The sequence below is a fragment of the Myotis daubentonii genome, chromosome X (assembly GCF_963259705.1).
Source record: "Myotis daubentonii chromosome X, mMyoDau2.1, whole genome shotgun sequence".
NCBI lineage: Eukaryota > Metazoa > Chordata > Mammalia > Chiroptera > Vespertilionidae > Myotis > Myotis daubentonii.
The window spans coordinates 54,093,588-54,120,808 of NC_081861.1; the positions used below are offsets into that span (position 1 = coordinate 54,093,588).

Genomic DNA, 27,221 nt, shown 5'->3' on the forward strand with positions numbered 1-27,221 from the left:
ATTTGCATATAGAAATCAATATTTTCAAACCAACATCAGATCTCAATTAAGAACATATTTTGAACATCATCCTATGTAAATATTTCCCACATGATTTTTATGAATAACTTTATATTTTTCCCACATTTGCAACATTTTATCTCAGTGTTTTACCTAATGATGTAAACCAAGTAAATAAATAAGTATATATTAATACTATTTTAAATAGTAATAAAGCTAGCTCTGTTTCTCCAGCTACACAAATGATCTTATTAATAGTGTGGCAGATATGTGCTCCCAGATTTGGTTGCATATACTGTAGTAACATACCTATGTTTTACTAACATACATATTTATTTTTAAGTGAGATCATATAATAAATGTTATGTTATAATTTCATTTTTTCACTTTATACTACTTATCAGACATTTCAAATCACTACAAATTTCTATTCTCCAGATATATAATATTCTACTGTATGGTTATATCATTCCATACAATGTTTTAAAAACTGCTTATAGAAATAAACAAAGTTCTTTCTCTATCTCACTCTTAAAATATATAGAAAAATGGTTCTTGCTGACCAAAGCCATACCTGTGATTTGAAAGAATGAGTTGCGAGGACACATGCAGGGCTGTAGCCAACACAGAAATTAGGCTACACACTTGATCAGGTCCAGGAAAATGTCCACTATTGGCAAAAAAACAAAAGGAGGATGTTTGCACAGCTGCATATGTCTATGAATGCTTATGTGTTTTAAACAAAATGGATATGTTGTTTCAGCTTCACTTTTCTTTCATGGTTATAAAAAATAATCATGGGGAAATATACTCTAAAGATGCTGCAATGGGCTAACCTGACCACTGAGAAATGCTGACTAACATGGGAGTTTATTTTCTCCCAGGTTTTTTTCTAATCACACATATATACGCATATGTATGTACAAGTGTCTCCAGTCAACTACATATCTGTTCCCCTTTCCATGTTCATATACAGGTGACATATAGCCTTTCTATCAATTCATAAGTGTATTCTCTCCCATGCTGTCACATATTTTATCCATCATTTTCTGTGTAAAGTAAAAATGCTTAAAAATTCAAGTAGTAACAAAATTCCAGCAACATAAACATGGAATGCCAAGTCAATAAATTAGCATGAATGGCTATACTGCACTGAAATCTTAATATAGAGGCTGTAATCTGATCACTTCTTCTCCCACTGTAGATTTTTAATGCATTGGGAAATACAGAAATGCTAAAGGATTAATTCCTTCAAAATGCCAGAAATTCTTTCAAAACCACACACTGTTCTCACCACTTTAAGACCACCATTCCTATTTTTCTCATCTTTACTCTTGGGCCATGAGAAGTCCCTGAAAAAGAACTAGATTTAAGACAGTCATTACCTTGAAGCTTTTTGTCAGCTGCAGCCTCCTGAAATGCAGTCCCTCCACCAAGAATGCTTCTGAGAGAATGCTCCGCCTCCTCCCTGTGATGGGGAAGACAGAAGGCCTCTCCCTGAATTAGAGGAGGGACAACAGCCAAGTTAAACTGCTGAAGTGTTAAAGGGTAGAAAATGTTCCTTAAGGAAGTTAAAAGTGAAATGGCAACAAGTGTCTGTTGAATTTCCATTCAGATCCTTAGAATGTGTAGCTTCCTGGTAAAAAGTGGTAGCAAATTCCTTTATTAAAAAATAAAAAAAAAACTAGTTTAAAATATTCCTTCCATATTTTTCCTTGCCTTCTCTGGCATTTTACCTCTGCAGGTAAATTTAAAACCCAGTTGCACATGCTTCATTAAAATAGCTCACTAAGACTGCTGATTGGGATTGCACTAAAAATGCACATTATTTTATGAAGAACTACTCATTTGTAATATTTTTTTTTATGTTCCCAGTACATGATAGTCTCTCCTTTTATTCATTTCTTCTCTTAAATGCTTCAGGAAAGTTTCACAGATTTCTTCACAAACTTGGATGTTTCCAACTAAAGGCTGAAAATTACTGGTTTGGCAATAAAGTACACATTTCACATACCCTCATCAATAATTAGTAATTCCACCCCAACGGGTTTGGCTCAGTGGATAGAGTGTTGGCCTGCGGACTGAAGGGTCCCAGGTTCGATTCTGGCCAAGAGCATGTACCTTGGTTGCAGGCACATCCCCAGTACGGGGTGTGCAGGAGGCAACTGATCAATGTTTCTCTCTCATCGATGTTTCTGAGTCTCTATCCCTCTCCCTTCCTCTTTGTAAAAAATCAATAAAATATATATTTTTAAAAATTAGTAATTCCTTCTTCTTATGTTTTGTTGTCATTTTCCACTCAGGCAATTCAATGTAGGAAATTAATTTTTAAAAATTTACACACCTTTGTTTATATGTATGTCTAAAATAAATTTTGCAAATTTTGTTCATTAAAATTCTACCATGTTAAATTTAAGCTTAGATTTCTGATTTAACTTAGAAAGCCAATTTTAAATACCATTAGTGCTAATTTTGGTAATGAAAATATTTGGGGATGAAGTACCTGTGTATTATATAATATATATAATATATGTATATATTACATATATACATATATAGAGTAAAAAATCTATCCTATAGAATAAAGAGTAATATGCAAATTGACCATCATTCCAACACACAAGATGGCCGTCCCATGTGATCAAAGATGGCCACCCCCATGTGGACACAAGATGGCCACCACAAGATGGCCAGCAGGGGAGGGCAGTTGTGGGCCATCAGGCCAGCAGGGGAGGGCAGTTGTGAGGAACCAGGCCTGCAGGGGAGGGCAGTTGGGGGGAACCCAGGCCTGCAGGGGAGGGCAGTTGTGGGCCATCAGGCCAGCAGGGGAGGGCAGTTGTGAGGAACCAGGCCTGCAGGGGAGGGCAGTTGGGGGGAACCCAGGCCTGCAGGGGAGGGAAGTTGTGAGCCATCAGGCCAGCAGGGGAGGGCAGTTGTGAGGGACCAGGCCTGCAAGGGAGGGTAGTTAGGGGTGACCAGGCCAGCAGGGTAGGGCAGTTGGGGGCAATCGGGCCGGCAGGGGAACAGTTAGGCTTCGATCAGGCTGGCAGGAGAGTGGTTAGGGGGTGATCAGCCTGGCAGGCAGAAGCAGTTAGGGGCAATCAGGTAGGCAGGCAGGCAAGCGGTTGGGAGCCAGCAGTCCCGGATTGTGAGAGGGATGTCCGACTGCCCGTTTAGACCTGAGGGTCCCAGATTGAGAGGGTACAGGCTGGGCTAAGGGACACACATCCCTCCCCCGTGCATGAATTTTATGCACTGGGCCTTTAGTTTTTATATAAGCATTAATATTGGAATAATAAATACCAATAAATAAAGAAGATTATTTCTAGGCTGGTGTATTAGTAAGGGCTCTAGTAATTATATGCAATGTTTTATGCAATAAATAACCGATAAATCTCAGAGGTTCAACCATAAAAGATTGTTTTGCTGATGTCAAAGTTCAATGTACTTCATCAAGTGGTCAGAGAAGGCAAAGGTTCTCTGTTCCAAACAGTCATTAAGAGACTCAAACTTCTTCAATTCTACAGCTCTACCATCTTCTTTGTCCTGGAAGTGCTCCATTGCATTCTTTGTACCTGGCTAGCAATCTTATAAAGAGGGGTGTTGGAGAATCCTGTGAAACCATTTAGGGGCCAGGAATGGAAAATTTTACTGCTGGTCACAGTCAACTAGCTAAAACTGCCATAGAGGCTGGGGAAGGTAGTTTTCCTGTGACTCAAGAGGAGAATGAAGCAGGGTTTTGTGAACACATAGCATTCTCTCTACAGGAACTTTCCCCTTTCCATCTTTTATAGACTTCTGTTACATGATTAATGCTTTTCATCACCATGTACATATTTATAATGACTAGGAGAGTAGAAAATTTTAGTTGCTGACCCTAAATCTACTCTTTGCATTCTTCTTCATTACAAGAACCACAGCTGCACTCAGGTTGACTATGTAAACTCTTAAAATGTTATTTTTCCAAGACTCCCCTACTGTAAGCTATGGCCATGTAATGGAATTTCTTACCAGAGATTGTAAGAAAAATAGGTGTGAAGATTTAGAGAAGGTATCTAAGAAGGGGTTGGACAGCCACCTTGTAGCTTTTTCCACTTTCCCTCTTTCCTTTGCTTTTCCCCTAGAACTTGACCATGATATAATTCAGACAGCCATTATGGACTAAGTGTCTTAGATAAAGAATATAATTTACACCCTGACCAAGTGACTCAGTTGGTTGGAGCATTATCCAGTACACCAAGAGGTTGAAGCTTCGATTCCCAATCACGGCATATACTTAGGTTGTGGGTTCAATCTCCACATGGGGCACATACAGGAGCCAACCAATTGGTGTTCTCCTCTCACATCAATGTTTTTCCTCTCTCTCTAAAATCAACAAAAAAAGTATCCTTGGATGAGGATTTTTTTAAAAGGAAGGTATGGAAGTACCTTAACCCTTGAATAATGGTACTACCTCATTTCAATAACTTTAACTTAGTGAAAAAGTAAACTTCTATCTTACTTGAGTCACTGTGTTTTCCAGTCTCTCTTCTAGCAGAACAAAAGAGTTCATCATACAATCATAAACAAAAATATAATTCTTATTAATATTTTCAAAGCTTTCAGGTTATTACTACATGCATTCAAGAGAATTATTAAGCCAGTAGAAAATATGGCTTTAGTTAAATAAAGAGACATATTCAATTATATATTTTATAATGTAATATTTCTCATTCTGTCTTTTCATTTGGCATGTTTGAAAAAAAATAAATGCACACAAAGTATGGTCATTATATTAAGAATACAGTCTTCTATTTACTTTATTTATTTTTTTTATGTTGCACATAAATCAGGAAATGTTACACTACCCTCACTATTTCCAAAACAAAATGCAAAGGAAAACATTAATTCCTTATATAATACTTTGTATTTTACTGTTTTGAGAAGGAGGAGGAGAATAACTAAGAATAAGTGCTAATACACTACTATTATTATAATGAAGACAGGTAATAATTATAGTTATAATAATATCTAATAAATATAAAAGTTTTTTATGTGCCAGGCACTATTCCAAGTACTTGACATATTATCTCATTTAATACCATGTGGTAATTTTATGGAGGAGAGCCCCCATAACTGATTCATTCTGCATAACAGTAATATTATGAATAATAATGACAACAACAGAAGCCAAAAGTGCTCTGTATTATGTGGAAGGCATTGTGCCAAGTGCTCTGTATACATAATCTCCTTTGATACTCATAAAATCTTTTTAAGTGGGTATTATGAATATTCCCATTTTATAGATGAGGTATTACAGAGGCTAATGAACTTTTACAGGTATTTGACTCTAGAGTCCATGTTCTTAATCATTAAGGTACCCTGCAACTTCTTCATTTTAATAAAAAAATGCTCTATAAATGAGTGCTGATGAATTAGTGAATTAATTTGTAATAGCTATGTATTAGGAGTCACTGGAATGTAGAAAATTCTTACTTGGTTCTGCATCTAATATCACATAAATTAGTCTTATATAACATGAATTATGCTAGTGAGTGGCATCCCATTATTTTAGCGAAATTTTAATGATTAGAAACCTAGGGTGTGTTTATCACAATACTGTATGATGAAAAGAAAAGTATAGTGATGTTGACATGATCATGGTGTCTGTCAAGGGTTACAGGTAAGGGCAGGGTGTAACTATATAAGGATAGCACAGGAAGTCCTGGAGGTGATGGAACGCTTCTGTATTCTGACTGCCGTAGAGATCATATGAATCTATACATGTATAAAATACAAAGAAGTGCATACAGAAAAAGTCATTTTATGTATGATAAAATATGATATTAAAGAATAATTTGAAAAATAAAAATTTAATGGAAAAGTTTAAAAATCATTATATAAAAATAAATTCTCAACAAGCATGTTTTAAAAACCATTTGCTTCTTCCTAAAGTATATTTAGTAACAAAGAAAACAAAAATAATATCCATATATACATTATTAGTATGCACTAGTTTCATTTCCATTTAGGATATAAAAAGCATGTCACCCATAATTTAACAATGATAAAAATATAGATAATCAGCAAAAACATACCATTTCTTGAGCCTATCAGAGAACTGTGATAAACAGAATCCCAAAGAGTGACCACCCCTTAGAGTGGGACATATGTACTATTTCACTTTTGGCAAGTATGGAGACAGAGGTGGCTGACAGCAGGTGAAAAGAAATCAACTGAAATTTTAATGAATTCTTAAATTCTTAATGGGCTAAGGTGTCAGTAGTTTGGATTATCTGGCATCCCCGGCACTAATACACTCACTGCCAAGTTCTTTTTCACAGTCCTTTACCAGAAGCACACAAACATGACTGGGGACAAAGCAGGAGTACAAAAAGAGCCCATTTCAGTGGTTCAGGTATGCAGGAAACAATCAAGTGTTACTGGCTGTCAGAAATTTAGCCCCATACACTATCCAAACTATTCTAGGGGAGAAACAGAAAACTTGCTCCTTTTGGACTCAGGTTTAAAAAAAAACAAAAAAAACATATAAAACACTGTTTCTGGAGAGGAGCAGGAAACTGGGCCCAAGATCCTACAAGAATAAAAAGCAGTAATCAGCTACTGAACAGGAAAGAGCAAGCCTATTATCTCTAACCAAAGACCAACCCCATATACAAACCAGAGTTTAGCTGGCATGCTAGGAGGAAAGAATGCTAAGAAAAATGTGTAACCTTCAAAGTCCAGTTGTATATGACTTTCCTAATTTTAAGGCTGAACTGGATAATAGAGAGTGCTCCCTGCATCATCACGAGTCATGTGCCTAGTAATAACAGGAGTCTAATGCTGTGAAGTAGGCAAGAGCACAGACACCCCTCTAGAGACACAGGTTTGAAGGGATTTCTGAAAATTTAGGGTTGAGAAAAATCATTGAGAAAAATTCTATGGCACTGTAGGTTCCACTCTAAGCAAAGCAATGTACATTATGTAAGCCAGATAGCAATGAAGTGAGAAAAGGAAGACACAGTCTCCAGTATATTTTATGATACCAGCATTATCCTGATACAAAAACTAGAAAAAACACACACAAGTAAACTACAGATCAACGTCTCTCATAAACAAATACAGATCCAATGATATAGATGCAGAAATGATACAGAAAATGATATAGAATAAAATCCATTGTTATAAAAAAAGAATAATACATCATGACAAAAAGGAGTTTATCGTGGGGATGTAGGAGTGGTTATGCATTTGCAAATAAATCAATATAAACATCAACAGACTAAAAGTAAAAAAAAAATCATCTTAATTAATGTATAAAAAGCATTTGACATAATTCCAGAGACATTATGATAAAAAAACAGCAAACTAAGAATTAAATGGATCTTCTCAATCTGATCATGAGCATCTACAAAAATCCTAAAGTTAACATCATACTTAATGGTAAAACATAGAATGCTTTTCCCCTAAAATCAGGAACACGTCAAGGATTTCTGCTCTTACCACTTCTATTCAAAATTATATTAGACATCCTAGCCAATTCAGTAATGCCTGAAAAATAAAATCATACAGATTGGAAAAAGAAGAAATAAAATTGTCTTTATTTGTAGAAAACATGATGATCTATGTAGAAAATCCTGATGAGTTTACAAAAACAAACAATTAGACCTAATATTATCACCAGATACAAGGTCAATATAAGAAAATTCATTTCTATACAATAAAATTTGACTGTTGAAGTTTAAAAAAGAGCCATATATACTAATAAAAGGGTAATGTGCCCATTAGACTGGACATCTTTTGGATATTCTTCTGGACAAAGCCACAGTGGCGGGGGCCAAAGCAGAGGTGGTTAGGGGCAACCAGGCTGGCAGGGGAGGGCAGTTAGGGGTGACCAGGCTGGCAGGCAGAGTGGTTAGGGGTGATAAGGCAGGCAGGCAGGTAAGTGGTTTGGAGCCAGTGGTCCTGGATTGGGAGATGGATGCCTGACTGCCAGGAGTTGGACATCCCCCAGGGGGTCCCGGCATGGAGAGGATGCAGGTTGGGCTGAGGAACCCCCCCCACCAAGCGCGAATTTCATGCATCGGGTCTCTGGTTTAAAATACTACCTAAAACAGGAAATACTAAGGCAGAACAAATGTAACTAATATGTGCATGATTTCTATACTGAAGACTTCAAAACCCTGATGAGAGAAACTAAGGAAGACTTAAATAAATGGAGAAATACACCATGTTCATTGATTGAAAGATTAACTATTTTTAGGATGTAACTTCTGCTCAAACATATCTACATAATCATTAAAATCTCAATCAAAATCTCAGCAAGCTTTACTATAAATTGAGAATATATATCTAAAATGTTTATGGAAAAGCAAAGGAACTAGAATAACCAGATCAATTTTGAGAAGGAAATACAAAGTTGGAAGACTCATATTACCTATTTCAAAATGGCAGTAATAAAGACAGTGTATTATTGGCACAAGATAGGCATAAAAATAAAATACAAACAGACTAGCAAATATTCACTATTTTCTTTAAAGAATGTAACAATCCTATAAAATCCTTTTCTGATATTTGTCTGTGCCACCCCGATCTCAAGATCCCTGGTCCATCTGGAGCTCCAGGCTCCCATCCTCCAGCTCACTCTCTTACTGGCACAGCCCCAGTCTCAGTCACGTGAGAATTCTGGCAGCTCCATTGCCTTGTCACTGGAAGATGCCAAAACCCCTTCAACTAACTTTTATTAAGTGCTTACTGTGGGCAAAGCTTTGAACTCTGTGTTGGGCTCAAGAAGGCCTGGTCTCTCTACCCTCTGAAAGAGGATCCAGGTCCATCCTACATACCAGGCCTACCCTTGCCCTCCACTGATCTGAGAACCCATGGTCCACTAGGAAAAGGCCTGTGTAGGCACTGGCGGGTCAGGGAGACTAATAACATGGCATCCAGTGAGGGTCCCTTACCCATTGGGTCCTTGCATCGGAACGCGGAGATTCCCAGGCTCGCATTCCCCAAGCAAAGGTAGGGCACCAGAGCAAACTTTAGCTCCCCCCCCCCACACACACACACAATCCCCAGGAAAACACAACCAATCTGGCCAGTACTCATGGCGTTCTGAGGTCACTGTACTCATTAGTGGTAGTCACCAAGCTGCCAGCACAGGCCACAACTCTGGAGTCCCAGGTTTATGCCCACCACTAAGATAGTACCTGCAACAGCTTGGGCTTGAGCCCACCAAGCTTTGAACTTGCCTGTTTCCACCATTAATATTTGCTAGTCTGTTTGTATTGTATTCATATGTCTATCTTATGCCATTAATACACTGTCTTTACAGGATACAGACCTTGGTGGAGCTGACAAAGAGCAGGCAGGGGGATAGGGGCTAGTGGGGGAAATGAGAGTGTCTATGCAAGTGCTTAGGTCCCTGGCAAGGGGTCTGTAGAAGAGGGGTCTGCAAAAGAAGGGGCTGCAGCAGAAGGCGCTCCTCAGATTTACTCAATAGATTTTTTAAAAAATATTTATTGTTGAAAGTATACGTATGTCCCCCTTTTCCCCCTTCAATCCCTTCCCCGCCCCAGGCTCTCACTGCCTGTGTCCATGGATTATGCAAATATGCATACAAGGTTTTGGTTGATTACTTCCCACTCACCCACCTTCCCCTGCCTTCCCTCTGAGATTCCACACTCTGTTCCAATAGATTTTTGGCAATGGTAATTAAATGGAGAAATTTCAACAAAGAATGCTGAAAATTTCAACAAATGCTGCTAGAAAAATTGGACAGCATATGCAAAAATATTCATCTTGATGCCTTAGCTAAGATCATATAAAAATGAACTCAAAATGAATTACTGACCTAAATGTAAAAACAAAAATCATAAAACTTCTAGAAGAAAAAATAGAAAACCTTTGAAACCTTCATTTGTTTTAAGCAAAGATTTATTGAGACACAAAAAGCATGGGCCATGAAAAATGGACTTGAAAAATTGGACTTAAAAATTCTGCTCTTCAAAAATAAATGAGAATCCAAAGTGGGAGAATATATTTGCAAAACACATATTTGATAAAGCGTTTTTTCTCCAGAATATATAAAGAACTCTTACAATATAATGATAATATTAACAACCCAATAAAAATGAACAAGAAATTTAAATAGACCATCATGAACAAAGATACAAGTATCCCCCACTTTTCAAAAGTTTACATTATGCCACTTTGATTTTATGAAAGACCTACATTAGTATCTGTTTTTGCTAAAGAAAATAAATCCTAAGAGGATTTTCACTTTTATGAAGAAAAGGTGAAAATAGCCAGTCAGCCTTGATTTTGCAGTGAGCAGTTATAACAGTAGCATACCCGCTCCCCCCACCCCCCAAGCAGTGAGGGTGGCACTGCCCAGTTCCTTCCCTGGGAACTACACTTAACATTTCAACCTCAATTCCTTAGAATTTTGAATTTTGTCTGTTAGCATCTGTGCTTAATCTAGTTTTACTTTGTGCATCCATTAGGAAGATGTGTACTAAGGTATCAGGAAAGCCTAGGAGAGCTCGTAAATGTGTTATGTTTACCATAAAACTAGATGTAACTAAGGGTTTCAATCATGGGGAATGAAATAAAGACTGCGTGCTTTGAACTTGCCTATTTCCACCATTAATACTATTTACATGCAGAGAGAAAGAATCTTGAAAGCTGTAGAAATTACTAATTGTTCTGCTAGCAGCAAAGTGGTTTCTTTCAGTTGGCATCCAGTAATGGATAAAGTGGTTAGTCTATTGCTTGAGTGGATTGATGGGTGGGCAAACTGTGGTGTTTGGTTATCTTATACTTAAGAAGTCAGTCTTTTTAATAAGTGAAACTACATTGTACACATTATTCTACTTTATACAGGCTGTGGATTTATCCTATCATTCCTGATTTACTATATGTTACTGTTATTTTAGGTAATATGTGCTATTTGGTATGATTTTTGGTAGGTTACTTTTTGAGTCTGGGAATGCTAGAAATTTTTAAATACAAATTAACAGTAATTCTTTGTTTTATGCCAGTTTGGCTTATGAAAGTTTTCACAGCAACACTATACTTTTGGATAGCAGGGGAAAACTGTGTATAAATATCAAATGAATCCTTCTTTAAAAATCTTTATTGTTCAGATTATTACAGACGTTCTTCTCCCCCCCCCCCCAATAGCTCCCCTCCACCCAGTTCCCACCCCAACCCAGGCCCTCACTGCCCCACTGTTCGAGTCCATAGGTATAAGATCTTTGACCAATCTCTTCTCGCACCCCTCCTACATTTCCCCCCCAAGAATTGTCAATTTGCTCCATTTCCATGCCCCTGATTCTATTACATTCACCAGTTTATTCTGTTCATCAGATTTTTTATTCATTTGATTTTTAGGTTCAATTGTTAATAGATATGTATTTGTTGTCACTTTGTTGTTCATACTTTTTCTATTTTTAACTTTTCCTTCTTCTTCCTCTTCTTAGAGAATACCATTCAGCATTTCATATAATACTGGTTTGGTGATGATGAACTCCTTTAGCTTTTTCTTGTCTGTGAAGCTCTTTATCTGACCTTCAATTCTAAATGATAGCTTTGCTGGGTACAGTAATATTGGTTGTAGGTTCATGCTATTCATCATTTTGAATATTTCTTGTTACTCCCTTCTGGCCTGCATAGTTTCTGTTGAGAAATCAGCTGACAGTCATATGGGTACTCTCTTGTAGGTAACTAACTGCTTTTCTCTTGTTGCTTTTAAGATTTTCTCTTTGTCTTTTGCCCTTGGCATTTTAATTATGATGTATCTTGGTGTGGTCCTCTTTGGATTCCTCTTGTTTGGGGTTCTCTGGACTTGTAAGTCTATTTCTTTCACCAGCTAGGGAAAGTTTTCTGCCATTATTTCTTCAAATAGGTTTTCAATATCTTGCTCTCTCTCTTCTTCTGGCACCCCCATAATTCAGATGTTGGTATGCTTGAAGTTATCCCAGAGGCTCCTTATACTATCTTCATATTTTTGGATTCTTTTTTCTTTTTGCAAGTCTGGTTGGGTGTTTTTTACTTCCTCGTATTTCAAATCTTTGACTTGATTCTTGGGATCCTCTTGTCTACTGTTGAATCTCTGTATATTATTCTTTATTTCAGTCAGTGTATGCTTAATTTCTGATTGGCCCTTTTCCATTTTTTATTTTTTTGCATTCTCACTAAGATCCTTGAGGTCTCACTAAGTTCCTTGGAGGTTTCTAGAAGATTCTTGAGTAACTTTATAACTGAAGTTTTGAACTCTATATCCAGTAGTTTGCTTTCTTCCATTTAATTCATTTGTGACATCTTTCTTTGTCTCTGCATTTTGGATGCTTCCCTGTGTTTGTTTCTATGTACTGGGTAGCTGCTAAGTCTCCTTGAGTTGAAAGAGTGTCCTTGTGTAGTAGGTGTCCTATAGGGCTCTGTGGCTCAGCCTCCCCAATAAACTGAGGTGGACGCTCTTGGTGCACCCCTTTGTGGGCTGTGTGCACAGTCTTGCTGTCATTGAGCCTTGATTGCTGTTGGTATCACTGGGAGGAATTGACCTCCAGGCCAATTGGCTGTGAGGACTAGCTGTGTCTACAATGGAAAAGCTGCCTGTGCAGGAGACACCCTTATGGGGCAGGACTTGCTTCAGTGGGGCTTTGGTGCTCACTGAGTTTGTCCCTTGAGTGTGTCACTTATGGATGTGAAGAGTTGTACTCTGGTATGGCATCACACTGAACACTGGGTACACTGGTTCTTGTATCTCCAAGGAGGTGCAAAGTCAACCACTGCCTGGGGCCACCCAGCAGGAGCTACAGAGAGATCTGAAGATTCCTCCTCTTTGTATCAGGTTTGGAAATTCCCAAGCGAGGCCCAGCTGTGAAGCAAGGCAGGCTGCTGCTGGTGCTGGCCTTGGGCCTTCTTTTGATAGCTTTGGGGCTCCCTGACCCAGCTTCAGCTTGTTTGACAGGTTTTAGGCTGAGAAAGGACAGGCCATTCATACACAAAAGCTGCTGTGCACAGCTTGGGTGGGGTTTTAAATTGGGTGAGGCAAGGCCTCAGGAAATCTCCAGGGCAGAGCAAACAGCAATGGCTGCCAGTCAGCCTTGCACTGGGGAGGTCCCAGCACAGGAACAATGACCACTGAAAGCACTTCCATCTGGAAGAAAGCCACCCCCACAAAGCCACCCCCACATTCCTGCCCCAATGCCAGACAGTCCAGTTTCTCCCCATATGCGTCTGGGTCCCCCAGAGTCTTGCCCAGCACTAGAGCTCAGAGCAAGCAGGAGGTTGTATCTCCCTCGCATTTAAAAAAGCAGCATACCTAGGTGCCAGCCTGTTTTGTGCCTCCACACCTCCTGCCAGTCTCAATGCACTTTCTTCTTTACCTCTCTAGTTGTAGTATTTCCACTCAGCCAGCTTTCCCGTGGCTCTGGATGATAGTTGTTCTGTCTTTTAGTCGTAATTTTGATGTGGTTGTGGGAGGCAGCAAGTACAGGTGTTTATCTATGCTGCCATCTTGGTTCTCTATCAAATGAATACTTTTTTAAAAGTTCCAATGGTATTAGTAATTGAGGATATGCAAGTAAAACCACAATGAGACACCACTAACATGTTTATAAGAATAGAAAATGTTAAAAAGAGAAAAAACCCTGACAGTATCAGCAGTTGACAATGATGCAGAACTATTGGAACTTACATATTGCTGATGGAAATACAAAATATCACAGCTGCTTTAGGAAACAGTTTGGCTGTTTCTAACATAGTTAGGCATACAATTACCATATGTAACCGTAAGATCCTACTCCTACATACTTACCCAAGAGAAATAAAAACTTATATATAGAAAAAGACCTGTTCTGGAATGTTTGTAAAAACTTTAATCATAATCATCAAAACTATAAATCTCTTGGTGAGTTGATACACAAATTGTAGAATAATAGAATACCTCTAAGCTATAATAAGGAATAAACTTTGTATACATACAACAACATGAGTAAATAGCAGAAACATGCTAGAAAAATAAGCCAGATGCAAAAGTCTATATAGTAGGTCCTTGGGTTACTTCGGAGATCCATTCCTATGGCGTGATTTTCGCCATAAGTTGAAACCCACCTACATAAGCACCTACGTCACTCACATAGAGCACATACACAGCAGTAATGTAGTGAAGCAGTAAAAAAAAATTAAAAGAAAGATAACAATGCCTGACCTTTACTTGTGGTTAAAAAAATAATAAAAAAACATAAAGCACATATGTACAGATGTCAAAATGATGGAACTTTTTAAAATATATATAAATAAATGGGAGATGGCAATGTAACCGTGAAACAATGTATGTCGAGTCTGAAGTAACCTGAAGATTGTCTATATATTGTATGGTTCCATTTATGGCATTCTGGAAAATGAAAAACTAAAGGGACATAATTTAGATCAATGGTGGTCAAGAATCTGGATATAGAGAGTATTCATTCCAAAGGAGCAGAGGGAACATTCTGGAGTTATGGAAATATTCTATAATTTGACTGTAGAGGCATACCTTCTTTTATCATGTTTTTTAAACATTGAAGGATTGTGGCTAGAAAGTCAATTAGCACCATTTTTCTAATAGCATTTGCTCACTTTGTGTCTATCTCGCATTTTGGTAATTCTTCCAATATTTCAACCTTTTTCATTTTTATTATATTTTTATGTTGATTTATGATCAGTGATCTTTGATGTTACTATTGTGTTTGTTTTGGGGCACCACAAACCACGTACATCTAAGACAGGGAACTTAGTTGATAAATGTATGTATTCTGACTGCTCCACCGACCTGCCATCCTCCTGTCTCTCTCCATCTCTTCAAGATTCCTTAGTCCTTGAGACACAACAATATTGAAATTTGCCCAATTAATAATCCTACAATGGTCTCTAAGTTTTCAACAGTAAGAGCTGCACATCTCTCACTTTTAATCATAAGTTAGAAATGATTAACCTTAGTGAGGAAGGTATGTCTTATTTTAAGAAATTGCCATAGCCACCCCAATCTGTAATAATCACCACCCTAATCAGTCAGCAGCTGTCAACATCTAGGCAAGACTTTCCACCAGTGAAAATATTATGACTAGCTAAAGGCCAGATAATGGTCAGCAATTTTTATAATAAAGATTTATTTTTATCTATTTATTTATTTAATATATTTTATTGATATTTTACAGAGAGGAAGGGAGAGGGATAGAGAGTTAGAAGCATCGATGAAAGAGAAACATTGATCAGCTGCCTCTTGCACACCTCCTACTGGGGATGTACCTGCAACCAAGGTACATGCCCTTGACCGGAATCGAACCTGGGACCTTATAGTCCACAGGCTGACGCTCTATCCACTGAGCCAAACTGGTTAGGGCTAATAAAGATTTTTAAACTAAGGTATGTACATAGTCTTTTAAAGAAATAATGCTATTGCATGCCTAATAGACTACAATGTAGTATAATATAACTTTATATGCAGTAGGAAAAAAAAAGTGTGATTCTTTATATTTGCTTTATTGTGGTAGTCTGGAAACGAACCTGCAATATGTCTGAGGTATGCCTGTATTTGTTGTTACATGACTATATACGTTTGTCAAAACACATCAAACTATACACTTAAAAGGGTGAATTGAACTCTGTCAATTTTACCTCAATTATCCTGTTAGAAAAAGCACCCAGAATCAGAATATTACCTATATAAAAAATTGTATTTTACTATGAGAGTAATAGGGTTACATATAGAAATGTTGACTTGTGGTTTGGATCAATGATTGCCAAAGCAGGTCAGGGGTACCATAACGGATGTGTGAAAAATATTCTTTGGAGTAATCTGTAATCTGGAGATAGAGTTCAGGTTAAGAATATGTTCCCAGTGAGAAAGCAGAAGCCAAATATCATATGAAAGACAGAATGTTATAGAATAAACCATTCATTTTAATGATATATTTTTTAGTGTATAACATCCATATGAAAGAGTAGAAATGGTCCAGTTAGAATACTTTTATCATGAGGGAGCCATGATAATTGTAAAGCAAGGAATCTTATATCTTAGGGTTATTAAAAAATAGTCCATGACCCCTAAGGCATAGGCACAAGTAACTAAAACTGGCTATAAACAAACTTGAAACCTTATTAATGTTCACTGGCTGAAAATCAGCCTACCTGAAGAGGAAGAACCTCAGAATAAAACTTACTAAGGATGAGCATCCACCATAGGAAAAAGGCAAGTCAGACAGTGAATCACTGCCAGGGCAGGAGGGACATATAATCTCTGTTCAAATGTGAATGGGCATGAAAGAGAGGGGAAAAAGAAAAATAATACCTACCAGTGACCTAGACGTCACAAGAAGATAAACCTGCCATGTTTGGAGATTTTGTGTTCTAGTAATTCTAAAACCTACACAGTGCCAATGGATGAAGCTGCTAAAAATTAAGATTCAGAATGATGGAATGGGAAACATTAAAGTAAATAAAATAAAAGAAAGGCTGATGAGGACCTTACAACTTCATCATCACAGTACATAGCAAACAAAGCTTTACTGCACCATGAGTATTAAATTAGAGAGATTAAACTGTAGTGTTCTTCCCTGGATTAACAAATAAAGAGATTGACCTCTATGGGAACTGTTTTGGGGAATTTAAAGAAAAAGGGACTTCCTTCTTGTCCTCCTTCCCCTCCTTCCCACAGCCATTCTGAGATACCCATAGAAAAGATCCAGGCTGGACCAAAATTCTTCCCCTCACCACTCTAAATAAAGGTATTTATCAGTTCTTTAGTGAGGAGTTATAAGAAACTGTTTCTCTTTTAATTTAAATTTCCCCATTACTTTACTTCATTACCATATTGCCCCTATACCAGGATAAGATGTGATATTATAGTTGTTTCACTCTTTTTTTCTTTTTCCTTTTCTTGAATTTACTGGGGCAACACTGGTTAACAAAATTATAAAGAATTCAGGTGCACAATTCCACAGCACATCACCTGTACACTAAATGTGTGTTCACCACCCCAAGTCAAATCTCCATCCATCAGCATGTATCCCCTATATCCTCTTCCACTCCAACCCCTGGTAATTACATACTGTTGTCCATGTCCATGAGTTTTTTAAAAATTTATCTTTATTATTGAAAGTTATACAGATGTACCCCTTTTCCCCATTGACCTTTTCTAATCTTCCTACTCCCTCCATGTACTTTTCTCTCTTTTTTCTTTTTTGCTCACCCAGCCCAGCCCCCTAATCCCTACCACCAACAGCTATCACCCTGTTCTATCTATGAGTCTGTCTCTACTTTGCTTGTTAGTTCATTAGATTCCATATATGAGTGAAATCATATGATACTTGTCTTTCTATGAATTTATGAATGGTTTATTTTATAGCATAATGCTCTCTAGGTCCATCCATGCTGTCGCAAAGGGTAAGATTTCCTTCTTTTTCCAGCTGAGTAGTATTCCATGGTGTAAATGTACCACAGTTTTGTTTTGTTTTGTTATCCACTCATCTACTGATGGACACTTGGGCTGCTTCCAAACTTTAGCTGTTGTAAATAATGCTGCAATGAACATAGGGGTGCATATATTCTTTTGAATTCATATTTCAAGATTCTTAAACTGTTAAAGACACAGAGTCTAAACTTGATAGTTTCTCAGACAGCATTATGCCAAGGTTATATGTTAGAATTTCTCAAATAGATTGATATACAAACATGGATTTGGGACCAAGTTCTAACTTTACTAGCTGACTGGAGAGACAACTGGTATGCTGATATTGAAATATATTACAAGATTAAAATAAATTTTAAAAGGTCAGCAATAGTCTAAATGTATAGTAAAAACATATATGAATATAAGAGGGAAGGGGGGAAGAAGAAAAGAAATTCAAAATGAACCACTGAAGATCTTATTGGTACATCTGGATATAGACTAGAAATCAATCAGTGAAAACTGAATCATCTAGAAAATTCTTTAGGTCATTGTTCTGTGTTTAACTGCCTCGTTAACCACAAAAAACCAGTGATGTTAGAGGTCTTAGGGTTACTAATAGTTTCTCCTTTTGTGTTTATATATATTCTCCTTAAAACTTGCAAGGAAGCTTTAAAATAATTTTGAATTGATGATACTAGAGGATACTCACTTAAAGAAAAGGTAAAGAGAGAAGAGAATTAGTAAAGCAATTTCATCTGTTAAACATGAGCAATGAAAATAGAGACTATATACAATAAGGTTAATAAATACTGAGCACCAAAAAAACATTGTGGTTGGGGGAAAATATTTAAAAATTAAAGGAATGAGAAGTAGTTACGCAATGCCCCAGTATGCAGGCCTTATTATAGCTATTAAGTATAAGAAATGAGTGTGTAGGAGATTGGAAGAGTGGAGATGTTGGTGAGTATGTCAGGGGGACATCATTTATGTTATTGGATACTTTAATACATTGGAGCCTCTCAAGATTTATTCTCAAGTAATCTTTTAACTTCTTAAAACTGCCCTAGCTACGCAAGGCAACCACAGACACTGGGCTTAGTGTCTCCACTCAGAAAACACCAGAATGACCTCATTAAGAGGATGAACTTAGTGGCCAGATATTTGGACACAATGGCTACCTATTGAATAGGGTACTTTTCAAGGATTTCTTCAATCAGGCAGTTGGCTGTTGCCTACAAGTCTTTCATAAGTAGACATCATTATACCCATTCATATTATTTCTTTATAGGAGTTTAACATATTTAATTCTTTCCTAACTTTAGAATCCAAGTTTTTTTTTTAATGTTTTGGCTACTAAGCCAGAATCAAAATAAATTGTACTCTATAGTCTCAACTTAACAATGTTTTAACATGGAATGGAAAAAGCCTTACCAATGTCACATGGATTGTGGAGAGTCTGTCCCTGTGATCCTGTTGTTTTGATTCTCACTCCAGCTGCTTGTCCAGCAGGGCCTTCTTCCTGCTCGAGGCTTCTGTTGTTGCACTCCCTTTCTGGGGCTCAACTAGCTTCACATACAGATTCACCAGGTAAGGTGCATCTCTGATATTAACCTAGGCTGTCCAAAAAGAGGCAGGGAATCAAAACAATTCAGTGGAAATGGTGTGGAGAAACTTCCTTACCAAAAAAAGAAAACTTCAGCAGGCATGTCATTCTGAAACAAAGGGAGGAGATAAAAATCTCATCTGTGATGTAGATGTCATGTTTATTTTCCTTTTTGTTTTTATTATTTGATATGCTCTCTGTGACACAGTTTGGTCACATGTTTGGTTAATTGGTTCATGCTGAAATCATTTCTCTCAGGAAAAGTGTGAGGTGGGGATAGGAAGCAGGGAAATAATAACTGCCTTGTATATTCTGTAGGCCCAATTTGATGTAGATATATTTTTAAGGCTTTTATTTTTCTTTTAGTTCTCCCATCAGTCCTAGTGTGGGGATTTTTATTCTAGACATGTATAAATTTGTAAACAGAACTGTAGTCACACTCTACATGCCATTTCATAGTCTGCTACTATAAAATATGTTTCATGAATCACTTCAAATATAATTCCCCCCTTAATTTGTTTGCTCAATTCATAAAATAGTTGCCTAGAGAAAACTTGGAAAATCTGTCAGGTGCCATCTTGTGACCAATAACAGAACTACACCCTGTTACTATCAGCTCCTTATGGGAGAAGATTGGGAACTACATCCTGCCAAGACAGCAATTTTCTCAGGCTTCTAGAATATACCATGCTCAAATTTATAGTTTTGTTATGCATTGCACAAAAAATGGAATGCAAATGTCTATACTTCCAATGGTCTGATAAAAAGAAAATGACATGCTTGTGAAAATTGAAAAGATAAAGATTTATTTTTAAAAAAGTATAATTCTGGAAAAAATAATCAATATTATTGTCTTCTGAGTACCTTTCCACATTTTTTCTTTACATATATACACTAATGCATATAACTTCAGACCACCATTTTACTGTGTTCAAGCCCATGGTTTGAAAGTATTTTCCATATTAATACGTATTTTCAATGTCATTTTTAACAAATCAGTTCAAATATAATTCCCCCTAATTTGAAACATTTTATGCCAATTTTTTGTGATAATCTTTTAGAAATGACTAAATATATATTAAGAATTGTTTTTAAATAAATAGTAAAGTTTCCTGTCTCTCCAACCACACAAACAATCCCATTAATAGGTATCCTTGTATTTTTTCTTATTTTGTTACACAAATTTCATTAACACAGTGCTTTATCTTTAAATGACATATGTGGTACTTGCCATTCTACAATTTTCATTTTTCGCCTAATACAATTTCTCAGACATCTTTTCAAATTACTACATGTTCATACTTCCATTTGTCAGCTATATAACATTCAATTGTATGCATTGCACCATGCCACATAATATTTTTTAAAACTGCTAATAAAAATGAACCAGATCGTTTCTCTGTCTCACTCTTAAAAGATATAGAAAGATGTTTTGTTTGTGTTTTTTTTTTTTTGCTCACAATGGCTATACCATACCTGTGAGTCTGAAAGAATGAGTTGCAAGGAGTACACACGCAGGGCTATAGCCAACACAGCAACCAGGTTATGCGCTTGATCAGGTCCAGGAAAATTTCCACTATTGGCAAAAGACAAGGGGGGTATGTTTTCAAGTCTGTGTGTATGTGTGTCTATGAATGTTTATGTGTCTAAAACCAAATAGGTGCACTGTTTCAGCTTCATCTTGCACTTCTAGTGATAAAAAAATGATCACGAAATAAAACAACTTGAAAAACGCTAAAACTGGTTAAAATGTATTTTGAAACCTCCAGTAATATGAATGCTTTAGAGATGCTGACTGTTAAGAGGGCATTCTAGTTCCCTGGTTAAGGAAAATGCATATATTTTTTACAAATGCTATCACTCAACAGCCTATCTGGATCCCTTCCATGTTCGTGTACATTTATATTTCTATTTGTATGTGCTAATCACTTTTTGTTTACATTTGCTATCAGTTATCTGTGTAGAATAATAAATGTTTAAATAAAAATATAATAAACTCTCTAATGAAGATAGAAACATGGGATGTCGTGTAAAAATTAACATGAACAGCATGCCTCACTAAAGTCTTAATTTAGAAGCTGTAATCTGATCGCCCATTCCCACACTGTGGACTTCAAAAAATATCGGGAGAAACTAATTTTTCAGGGGGTTAAGTCTGTCACAATAACAGCAATTCCCCCCAAACTCTATTTCATTCCCACCTCTTGCGGACAACAGTCTTTTTTTTTTTTTTTCCCATCGTAATACCAAAGCCCGAAGAAATTCCCAGAAAATAACTCGCTTTAAGACAGCCATTACCTTGAAGCTTCTTGTCAGCTGCAGCCTCATGAAATGCAGCCCCTCCCCCAAGACAGGCCAGGAACAGCTCACTTCCAAGCTTCGGAGAGAATGCTCCGCCCCCTCCCTGTGATGGGGAAAGCAGGGGGCCTTTCCCTAAATTAGAGGGAGGAGAATCGCCAAGTCAACTGAAATTCACTTAAAGGGGAAAAACGGTCATTTTTAAAGGACTTCAAAGCGAAATCGCAACATGTATCTCTTTAATTTCCATTCAAAACACAGGGGTAGGTGATTTCCTGAAAAGAAGTAGCAAAACCCTTTATCATACAATAAAGACCTAGTTAAAAATATCTCTTACATATTTTTCTTGCCCTTTCGACACTATTTTACAACAGATGTTAAGACACAGCTGCTCAAGAATCAGGAGGAACACTTTGTAAAGTATATTATTGTGTAACCATTATGCTGTACACCTGAAAATAATACAAAATAACATTAAATTTAAAAAATTTAAATAAAAAATGTAAAAAAAAAAAGATTCACTAGGTTCTTGTATGTGATTGCAGTAAATTGATGCATTATTTTGTGGAGAATTAAGTAGCTACAATTTTAATTCTTCTGGCCCTAGGACATGATATGCCTCTCTTTTTACTCAGTTAATCTCACTCATCCTTCAGAACATTTCAGTTTTCATAGTTTTTTTCAAGCAAAGTAATTTCTAAACAAAAAACATCACTCAAAATCTTTATAGAAAATGGATATCTAAATATACTGAAATTGAAAAAAAACTGTGGTAAAAATACAGTTAACCAAAGTTAAAAACAGAAGAACTTGACAAAACCTTTTAATTAAAAAAAAATCGCTAAAGTAGCTCCTAACAATTTATTAAGAAATAAATAGCAAAGTTAAAAATGAGTAAAGGACATCCATAGTCAATTCACAATGTTCTGAAGGCATAATTCTTCCCTGCTATGGATATTCTCTGTGAGCAAACTCTTGTAGTACAATTACAGGTAACTCTGTTCTTTTTGTACATTTACAAGTCTCTAGGCTATTTGGTAGATTTGTTTAAATTTGACGTTATAAGACCCACTTGAATCTTTTGCATCACTTGAATCTCAGGATAGTCATTGTCCAACTGAGCATTCCCTTGTGCAAAAGCTAAGATCTTGGCTTCTATCTGCAACTTATTTGTTTCATATGAATTTGCTCAGTGGAGAAAGGGAGTTGTTATTCATAGGGGCTCTTCAAAACCCAAACATTCAAATAAAGATTAAAACCAAGCAATACATAAAAAGGTCACAGTAATGACCTTCCCTAATAATCAAAGATATGGAAATATACACAAGATTTTATTTTTCTAACTAATTTGACTTACCAAGAAACAAGGAAATGATACAATGGTGAGTTAGCAAAGTAGTGATGAAATGGGCACTTCTCATGTGCAAGGTCACAAAGATGGGAAAAGGGAAAGACAAAATCAAAACCAAAGTCTCTATCTGACTCCCAAACAGAAGGAAGTATTCTCTTTCCACCAGAACTCGCTGATTCCTGGGCTAGGAATTCTGTCTTTTTGGTAAAGTCAATGATGATATATCATTCATCTTCAGATTTTGAGGACATTGGTGAATGTAACGTCAGAGTGAGTATTGCTTAATCTCATGTCCCTGATGGTAAGCATATTGGTGAACTGCAACCATCTTCATTAGTAACTGCCATAGTTATCTATGAACTCTCTATCTTTCACATTCTCTCACAAAGTTAAAAAAAATTTTTCTGCACTATTCTTTTGCACTAACAATATCTGCATGACAGCATTCACTTGGCTATAAGGTAGTTATGACATGTGTCTTTGTTTCACAGGACTTGGCAGTACTTTCCCTTTCAGATATAGCTATCCTTGGAGAGGGGCTGAAAAACATTTGTTATGCAGAAAAATGCCAGTTTCATTCCATCTTATTTAAAAATGGCAACTCCTTGTTCTTCTTCATTTGTTGTTTGCAATTGCTAATTCAATATGGGAAAATATTTCTATTCTCTTCTGTTGAGCTTTTTGCTCACAAAATGCTCAAGAAATTAAAATTAAGTTTTAGATTTCTATTGCCTTAAACTGCCAATGGATCATTCTGAGCATTCGTTCTCTAAGGCGAAGAGATTAAGCAATACAAATTAGTAGTTGCAAAATAGCCGCAGACATGTAGATTACAGCATATGGAATACAGTCAACAATATCAAGATAATATGTAGTGGGTAGTTAAAGCCAGAGGGGACCACTCTGTAAAGTACCTGACTTTCTAACCACTTCACTGTACATCTGAAACTAATACAGAATAATATTGAATGCCAACTGTAATTGAAAAATAATAATAAAAAGAAAACAGAATCATTGTAAGAAAAGATAATGTTGAGTTTAAAACAATATAAAATGTAAATAAAGTTGATGAGGCCCTCACAACTCCATGCATTATTAGAATGAACTAGTAAACATGACTCCCATCTCCTGTCACCTGACTATTCAGGTTAGAGAAACAGATCTGCAGTATGACACAACTCTTCCTGTAATAAAGAAATGAAGAAAAATAAAACTGCCTGCCCTGGGGTCTCTAAAGAAAGAATCCGACATTCTTTTAGAGACATATAACAGAAGGGTCAGGGTACTTAAAAAATTATTCCAGTGACCAATCTGAATAAAGGACACCTTTGATGAGTAAGTAATGATTTCTGAAAGCAGAACCCAATGCCCGGCCTTTAAGAGTTTGTTATGGAGGCATTATGACAGAGTTGCATTTCTGAAGTGTTCATATAAGCAGGCAGGAAGACAGTTCTGGGTTTGAGACCTTTATTATCTCAGTGGAGAGAAAACTTTCAAATCACTGATAAGGATGCTGAGTTGTCTTCTTCTCACACTATATAGCATAGTTAAGAACGATGCATGAGTCACTTGCATCAGAGGATATTAACTTAGATTGTCTAAATATTAAACCATATTTAGTGGTACAATAATAAAAATAGTTGAGTATCTGTCTAAGTGTATAGTAAGAGACAGATAAGACAGGAAAAATGGAAAAACGCGATAAGAAGTCCTAATTTAACTGTAGAGTTATTAAATTTACACGTTAAATTAATGCATCTGGATATAGACAAGACATCGAACAAGACACAAAACATGGTGGAAAAATCCTTAGGTCACTGGTCTGGTTTTAGCTGCCTGGTTTTCTAGAAAAGCAGTATTTTGAAGATTCCGTAACTCATTAGGGCCAGTAAATGGTTCTCACCTGTTGTATCCTCTTCAGAAACTTCACAAAATAGCTTGAAGAAAGTGTTTTCAAAGGGTAATGATTAGATTAGCTTAAAACATGGCAGATGGAGGTGGGTAAAGCGGGGGAGGAAATGGGGGACATCTATAACAGTGTCATCAATAAATTAGAATAAAATAAATTAGAATGGAGACAAGATACAAATCATAATAAATAATAGGTATCAGATATAGAAGGTCAGAGAAATGGAACATATTTAGGGGGAGGGGAACAAAAACAGAAAAGAAGTATTATGATAACACAAACCAAATATCTTTACTATTTCTGTTGTACCAGAAGAAGTAAATGCGTGTGGAAGAATATTTGGCAGTGTCAGGGGAATTAGTTGTGTTCCTGGATAATTTGTGCCTTTAGGACCCCACTGGGGTATCATGAGAAAATGATAACTTGCTATTGCTGCACTGTCAGGCCAAAGCAACCAAAGATATCACGGACACAGATAGTGTGGTTTAGCACTAACAACCTCATTAAGAGCCTGACTTGAAGAGTCAGATAATTGTGATGACTGTTAGGGAAAATTAAATGTTAAACCACTGCAAAATATTATTCAAGAGAGTATACAGATGTTGACTTAAGGAAGATCATAAGACCTTAAAGAAATCTTTATAACTATGCAATCTAGTTTGTGGTGATAACCTAGCATAGCTGTCAAAGATTGGAGAGTCAGGCCACTTGCTGGAACCTCAAAATGCCTGAATAGCCTCTTGCATGATTTCTTCATTGTGGTTTAACACAAAGTTGTTGGTTTCCCCCCCCTAACTAGAAGATATGACTTTTACTTACAAAACATTATGGTGGCAGAACAGGGAGCAAAATAACATGTAACTCAAATTCTCAACTTATAATGACTTTAATATGAAATTTTAAATGCTATGGCTATAGAGCAGTAAGCAAAATGAATTATACCCAAAGTACTCAACATGTTTCTAATATGAAATATTTTGTGAAGTGGGAAGAGCCTTACCCAGTGTCATGTGGATTGTGCAGGGTCTGGTCCTGTGATTTGGTTATTTTAAAACAAATATATTTTTTATTGATTTCAGAGAGGAAGAGAGAGGGAGAGAGAGATAGAAACATCAATGATGAGAGAGAATCATTGATCAGCTGCCTCCTGCACGCCCTCTGTGAGGAATCGAACCCACAACCTGGGCATGTGCCTTTGACCAGACTTGAACCCGAGACCCTTCAGCCCGCAGGCTGACGCTCCCTATTGAGCCAAACCAGCCAGGGCATCATCTGGTTATTTTGATTATCACTCTAGCAGCTTCTGCTTCTCCCTGCCCACACTTCTATGGTCAAATTGCCTTTCAGGAGCTCAACTGGCTAAACATGCAGACTCACCAAGTCATGCACATTTCTGATATAAATTTAAGCTGTTCAAAAAGAGACAGGGAACCAAACAAATTAAATGGAAATGACTTGAAGAAACTTCCCTACAAAAACTTCAGCAGGCATGTCATTCTGAAACACAGAAAAGAGATGAAATCTCATCAGTGATATGGATACCATGTTTAATTTTTTTTGTTATTATTTGAAATGCTCTCTGTGACACAGTTGCTATTTGGTTCATGATAAAATCATCCCTCTTATGAAAAGTATGATTTGGGGAGAGGAAAGAAGGGAATACAGTGGGGCCTTGACTTATGAGTTTAATTCGTTCCGTGACAGAACTCGTAACTTAAAGTGAACGAGTGAGACACATGATTCTGGGCTGATGTTGTGGCGTTCAATGTGATGTTCACTGTGCCAACTAGCGGTGGGGTATCTGAAGCTGGCTCGTAACCCAAATTTTAGCTCGCAACTCAAAGCTCGTATCTCGAAAAACTCGTTAGTCGGGACACTAGTAAGTCAAGGCCCCACTGTAATGATTGCCTCATGTCTTCCTTCTATAGGCTAAATCTGTGCAGCTACATTTAAAAAAGGTTTTCTGTTTGAATTCTCACATCAGTCTTGTGTGGGATTTTTTTTTCTATTATATATGTGCAATTTTTCAACAGAAATGCCAACCCACTCTGAGACTGTCTCATAATCTGCTAATATAAAATATATTTTATTACTTTGTCTACTTCATAAAAAATGGTTGCCTGGAGAAATTGGGGACACCTGGCAAGGGCCATCTTGTGACTAGAACCAGAATTGCAGTCACCTAAGTCCTTAGAGGGGAAGGATGGGAAGTACAGCCATCTAAATAGCCTTCTCGGGCTCCTAGACATTTTCATTTTCATTTTGAGTTGTGTGAATATTAGAAAAAACTTGGATCATAAATCCCCAATTCAGTGTTTATGATAATACCTCTCATTCATAGTGTATATATTTCATCTTTGGATTTTTCAAAGAAAAAAGCAAATCCTCACAATAATGATAAAAATATGTCCCCAAAATGTATACACACTTTGAATAATTATTAATTCCAATGGATTAAATCTGAAAAGAAAGAAACATAAATTGAGCTATCAAAAATGTATGTGTACACATTTTTGAGACACCCTATATTTCTAGAATTTTCCTATAGTTAAAAATGTGTATTTTTGAAACCAGACCTTTATTCCTCCCAATATATTTGAGCATCTTTCCACATCAATAAATATTTTCAACCTCATCTTTTTGT

General features: G+C 36.7%; 1 long non-coding RNA gene across 1 annotated transcript; it reads right to left on the bottom strand.

The window, feature by feature from the left end:
- Positions 1 to 575: 575 nt before the first annotated feature.
- On the bottom strand, positions 576 to 19,022 carry LOC132223987 (uncharacterized). Its single transcript, XR_009450572.1, has 3 exons — positions 18,848 to 19,022; positions 1,386 to 1,497; positions 576 to 670 (listed from the first exon to the last, which is right to left on the bottom strand). It is a non-coding gene; the product is annotated as an uncharacterized LOC132223987 (long non-coding RNA).
- Positions 19,023 to 27,221: the final 8,199 nt, after the last annotated feature.